Below are 6,516 nucleotides of genomic sequence, written 5' to 3' on the forward strand. Positions count from 1 at the left end.
TATCTATGTTTTTGTCCAGTACAATATGAATGAAATGTAAAAAAAAAATTTCTAGAAAAATGGTAAATAAAAGAGAAATGAAATAAGAACCATTTTATTATTAGACTCAAAAGACATAAGACCACATTTCAATAAGCCAATCAAATAGATACGAAAATAAAACTGTTGCAAAAACTATAAACATTTTTCATTGAAACTGTGCATATAGGTAATTAATATAGGAAATATTTTTACAGTTATCACTTTTTGTTGTTCTTCAACTTTCACCAAATAATGGTTGTTGAAATAACAATCCCTGTACCAAACTGCTAGGTACACATTTTGAATCAATTCTGTTTGTCAATAATGTTTTTTCATGTGACAGATGAACTTACATTTTGCTTGTTAACTGATCTAATTTAGATTGGATAAATGACATTGCCACTCATACAGGTTAACCTCAGTTTTGATTTCATAGTACTCAGAGAAGACTGTCTCAGAGACAGGTATCCTGAGTGGATTGGAAGACAAGAATCTGAAGTAAATTCAGTAAACTTACTGAATTCACTTTTAACATAAAGTAGATGATTCTATATTTTAAAAATTTATCTTCAAGCCTTCATCATCAGTGAGTTTTGGCCATTAATCTTGTAAATTTAATTAAAGTTACACTTTGATAAAAGAAACAGAGTTCATCTTTTTCCCTGGTATGGATATTTGATGAAAAATGAAATTCAAAATATTCAAAAATAAAATTCAAAACATTTGTGTTTGGTGGTTGTGTGTGTGTGTGTGTGTGTTAGCCGCTCAGTCATGTCTGACTCTTTTAGACCCCAAGGACCGTGGTCCGCCAGGCTCCTCTGTCCATGAGATTCTCCAGGCAAGAATAGTGGCCTGGGTTGCCATTTCCTTCTCCAGGGGGGTCTTCCCGACTCAGGGATCGAACCTGGGTCTCCTGCATTGCAGACATATGCTTTACTGTGAACTACTCAGGAAGACATTTTTCACAAACGTACAAAATCAAAATTCATTGAAGTAAGTATGTGTGAATACTTCCTGCCAGGCATGGAAGTAGTAAGTAAGATGATTTTAAAAATTCAAATACTCTGGTACAGGGCAAAACTGTTTTTGGCACCCTGATCAGTTGGCAAAGCTAGACGGGAGATTTTAAAGTAAAATTAACATTCCTTACCAAATTTGAAAATGTGACTATCTGCTAGGAAATATTATTCCAGTATTTTCTATGCAGACATTTAGATTGAATCTGAGACAAAATACCATTAATTTCCTAGTCTGTCTCTGTACTTTAAAGAGCTAATCTCCAGTGTGCTGGCTGTCACGGTGCTGAGTCACTAATATATTTTGACTTCACGCTAGGAGAAACTACTTCACACGTAGTATTAAAAAGTGTTCATATTTCTTACTTCTTTTGACAGTTCTTAGCAGAGTTTGTTAAATCATAATGTTTATTTAAACATTTTTTAAAAGATGTGCCCAAATTGCTTTTATTTTCATGTAGTTTGTACATAAAATCATCTCATGTAGAAAACCAGAAGATATATAAGATGCAAAAATTACTCATCTATAAATTGCTACCACTTGAATTTAAATTTTTTAATCTAAATAATGGCAAGGAGGCTTATAACTGTGAAAATCTTAATAAAATCATACCTAAAATGATAGAAAATTTCTGCTCGTGATTGACTCTTGCTTATGGACAATATTCGCTAAAATCCCAGGAGGATTGGGTACAGGCTTCTTTGTGCTTTCATAAAAGTTTGATTGTGTATGTATGTATAAGGACATTGTGACTGCCGTAACAAATTACCATTAACTTGGTGGCTTAAGACAACACACATTTACTATCTTTCAATTACAGAGATCAGAAATCCAACATAGGTCTCACAGGATGAAATAAAGTTATGGGTAGATCTGTGCTTCTTTCTGGAGTCTCCAGAGGAGAACACGTTTCTATGGATTTTCAAACTTCTAGAGGGCACCCTTGTTCTTTAACTCATATCTTCATTTCTTCGTCTGTAGAGACTTTGGGCCATATGCTTCTTACATTGCCATCTCTTCATGACTCCCTCCTCTCTCGGCCCCTTTTGATCCTCTTTTGAGGATCCTTGTGATTATACTAAACCCACCCAAATAATATATAAGAATCCCTCAACCCTGAAGTCAGCTGACTGGCAACATTCAATATGAAACCTTAGTTCTCCTTCAGGCTAACACATTCCTAAATAGAGGAACAGATGACTAAAGATTGAAATGGAAGCTTTATCAGTGAGAATGACTAGGCTGGAGGACTAGGGGGAAACGGGGTCCCTGATCGTTTAGTCTAGATATAGGCAGAGTTTTCCCAAAGGTCCCAAGTGCTGCTGGAAGCCTCCCACGGGAATCAACCCTGACGGTACTCTAGCTTGGGGGAGGAGATTAGAGCATCTAATGCTGGGGGCAACAGGAGTGTGGGCTATGGGCCAGTGGGATTCACCACTGGGTAATGTCACCCCCTGGGGAGAAGACCAGTGACCAGCACAAAGCCCCCCCCAGGTGGGGCCACCACAGGGGGTTGGAAGCGCTCCCCCTCCACCCAAAGACCAGTCACTTCATTAGAAATACAATCTATCTATTCAATTCAACCTGTCAAAAACAGTTGTGGATAAAGACAAACTAGCATTTACCTTTGAATATAAAGACACATTTTTAGAAACTTACTAGAGTCAATTAGTAAGTCTTCCTTACTAACTGGTAAAGATGGTAAAGAAACTGCCTGCAATGCAGAAGACCAGAGTTCCATCCCTGGGTTGGTAAGAGCCCCTGGAGGAGGGCATAGCAACCCACTCCAGTATGCTTGCCTGGAGAACTCCATGGACAGAGCAGCCTGGTGGGCTACAGTCCATGGGCTTGCAAAAGAGTGGAACACGACTGTGTGACTAACAATTTCACTTTCAAAATCAGTTAAAAAGAAAGTTGATATTGTTATACCATATTATAACTATCTGGAAATACACTTGTCAGGAAACATGCAAGACCTATCCCAATAAATTGAACTGTAAGAAGTAATTTTCCAAATAATCTGCTCCTCCACTTGTTCAAATAGCTTCCATTTTAAAACTATTTATGTTGGTAATGCTTGCTTTACATATATGTTTGGAATAGAGGAACAGAATTTTGGTTTAAAGCATAGAAAATACTGAGAGAAACAATTAAAAAATAATCTGAATATTTATAAATATGTTACTAATACCTGTTTTTCTTTCCACCAGAATCCACAGGTTGCAAAGTATGTTCCCAATAAAACAAGGCATCTGTGTATAAGGTGTGTGATAAAAGATCTTTGTCCTCTGGAATCACTGCTCTTCGAGACCAAGGCTGGGACCATACATGTCTCAAGAATTAAGCAAAGGTTTGTTGAGGCAAAGGATAGATGAATCTTCACATTGAAATAGGAAGTCGTTTCCATTTGGTTGGAGCCAAACTTCCTCAGTTCAAATCCTGTCTCTACAGTGAATGACTTCAGGCCAGTTACTTAACATCTCTCTGACTCAGTTTCCTCAACAGGACAAGGATTATAATAATGGAACCTACCATAAGGTTATTGTAAAGTTATACGTAAAGCTCTTAGAACAACAGGTGGAATGTTTTAAATTATTATGCGTTCCTGGTAAAATAAAGAACGACTCAGAGGTTTCTTTCTTTTTTTTTTTTTATGTCTTACGGTTAGAAGTATTCAGGACTTGAGCTCAGCATTCTGATTCTTAAATTCAATTCTATGTCTAATATGTCTGAACTATGTTCAAGATACATAGGCAGATTCTTTACCACTAGCGCCACCTGGGAAGTCCCCACAGAAACCAATCTTGAAATGTATGTCATTTTTACTGTTTATGGATTTTTGTAAGATACTGACTTTTTATCTGTCTAGTTACAGAATAATATGAAATAATTCTAATATGAAACAGTCAAATCTTGATTGCCTGATAGTGATCTCAGCGAGGCAGCAGTGGGAGGTGGTGTAAAGTGAGATCTTAATTCCCTGCCCAGGAATTGAACCTGGGTGAGCACCAGGAATCCTTGGCACCAGACCAGCCAGGATTAGGGGCTAGAAGCTATTTTTTTCTTGGTCTTTGCCCCCAGTGAAAGATGCACTTATCACAGAGGCAGAAACTATAAATACAGGTATAAACTTTACTATTAGAGACATATCACAACAGCAAGCAGGAGAGCACAGAGAGAAACGGTTTGTTTAGTTAAGACAGAAGCAAGGCAGAGATCAACACCTGGAGAGAAAGGGTGAGGAGTGCTGTAGAGAGGCGGTTAAGTCATTTATATAGGGCACTTTTTCCGGCTGCTTGTCTTCCTTCAGGCCAGTTATCTGGTTTCTCCTCCCACATCTGACCTGTCCTGGGATACTCCTTTGGGGTGCACAAGCCGGCCTCAACCAAGATGGATCTCAAAGTGAAGGCTTCTGGGGGTGCATGCCTCCTTACGACCTGGCGTTATCCCCTGACCCTTGACCCACAAGGAGGATTTCTGCGCATGTGTAGCATCTCCCTTGTTCCAAAAGAGGGGTGAGTGGAGATCCTTTAACCTTTTACTCAAACAGGCTTTTACCTTCTTTGTCCTAACCGTGACTTACCTTAAGGTGTTTATGAGAGATAAGCACTGGCTTTTTACCCTGTTTCTGTTGTTACTTCCAATTTGGAAGGCAAATGGGAGGCTGATTATAAATGCCTCAACTGGGACCCACCTATTTCTTGTCTCAGGAAATGCAAACAGGAGGCTAGTTTTAACTGTTTAACCTGGACCCCATCTCTCTCCTACATCAATCTTTCCATCAAGGGATGGGAAGAAATGGGTTTTACAGCAGTGTGATTTTTCTCCATCTGAGAGAAACTTTTATGCATGGGGAAAAAAAAAAAAAAACTATGTGCAGTTATTTGAGAGATAAAATAGGGTACCCTTGTTTTAGTAAAATAATACATCATTAAAAGTGCTTCAGCTGAGCTTTAAATTCAACTCAAAATATCATTCTGGCTCAAAACCAAGATCCTGTCCCTACAACCTGGGGTTTTGCTGTTTATAACCATCATTAAAATATTTTTTGACATAATATACCCTAGGCACAGATTTTCAGGTAGACACAAAGAACTCGCAGGCTGGTGGGAGGCTACGTGGATAAAATGGGGCTACAATACTATCATGGCTCTGAGTGCAGAGAGGAAGACCGTGATTGGCACGGGGGAAGGCGTTATGCAATCACATCAGTGCAGTGACGTTTCAGCCGCACTATGTAGTCTGGGTCTTGGGAGTCGGCACTCCTGAATTTTAATATTTGATTTATTTGCAGCATGACTTGGGGCAAATTACTTAGCTTTTTGAGCCATAGTTTCATCATCTGTAAAATGAGAATACTAATACACACTGTCAGGTGTTTCTAAAGATGACAGATACAAAGGACATGTTAAATAGTATACATGTGTTTCCATGTGTTCAAAAATAGGTACTTTTTAGGTACTTTTACCATTTAGTTTAAGTCCATACATTATTAATCTTTTCCATCTATACAGTTACTTTTTTTCTGGTGCAGTTCAATGAACAATTACTATTATACCTAATTTTTTAAACAAAGTTTTGCTAATAGTAGCCCTCTTAGAAAAAGGACATACATATATTTGGGGAAATTATCAAGCAAGTCCAGTCTAAATTACTTAGAAAGTAAAAATGTAAAGTATGTTAAGCTTAATATTATCAAGTGCAAAGCACTTAGATCTTTTCAATATTTAGCCTTTGTTCAAAGACCAAGTCATTTTCTGATGTTCCACATATGCACTATCTTTCTTTCATAAAAATTTCTCTTATCGATCCTCCCATTTTCTGAACTTCTAAATATTTAGAGTAGGTAGTATTCTAGTTCCCAATCAAATACACATTTAGGTACCATAATTGTATTTTCTTTGTAAATGTTTGTTGATTTTTTTTTTCTTTCTTTCAAAGGAAGTCTTTAAAAATATGATGATTTTCTTCTAGGATAATGATGTTTTTGAATGCCACACAGAAAACAGCCTCTTTCTCACCAATTGTATTTCTGTAAATGCACTTCAGAGGAGCCTGCTTCTCCCTTTTCCACCTTAATTCATTCATTAGTGGTGATTTCCTTTGGTCCTCCGGATTTCCTTTTATCAGTGAAGGAGCACCATCTGGTAGCAGACAACAGTAAAATCAAGCTACACAGAACACACGCAGGGAGGACTCCCTTCAACCTCCCTCCTCCCAGCCAACATCTGCTTCCCTCTGCTGTTTGCAGTGACACTTTAAAGGGAAAACTGGGAATCATGGTAGTAATTTGAACTAGGTTAAGCAATTTTGATGTTTGATGAAGACATCTGTAATGAGGATTTCAAATCACCAGTATAATCAGTGTTTGCTTCTGTTAAAGTTTTATGTCTTAGGCATTGAATTTATGTAGTTCTTGAGAAACATTTTTAAAAAATATTTTCCACTAGCTGCGTAAGTGCCTCTTATTTACTGATG

This window comes from Cervus elaphus, chromosome 27, assembly GCF_910594005.1.
Source record: "Cervus elaphus chromosome 27, mCerEla1.1, whole genome shotgun sequence".
NCBI classification, from domain to species: domain Eukaryota; kingdom Metazoa; phylum Chordata; class Mammalia; order Artiodactyla; family Cervidae; genus Cervus; species Cervus elaphus.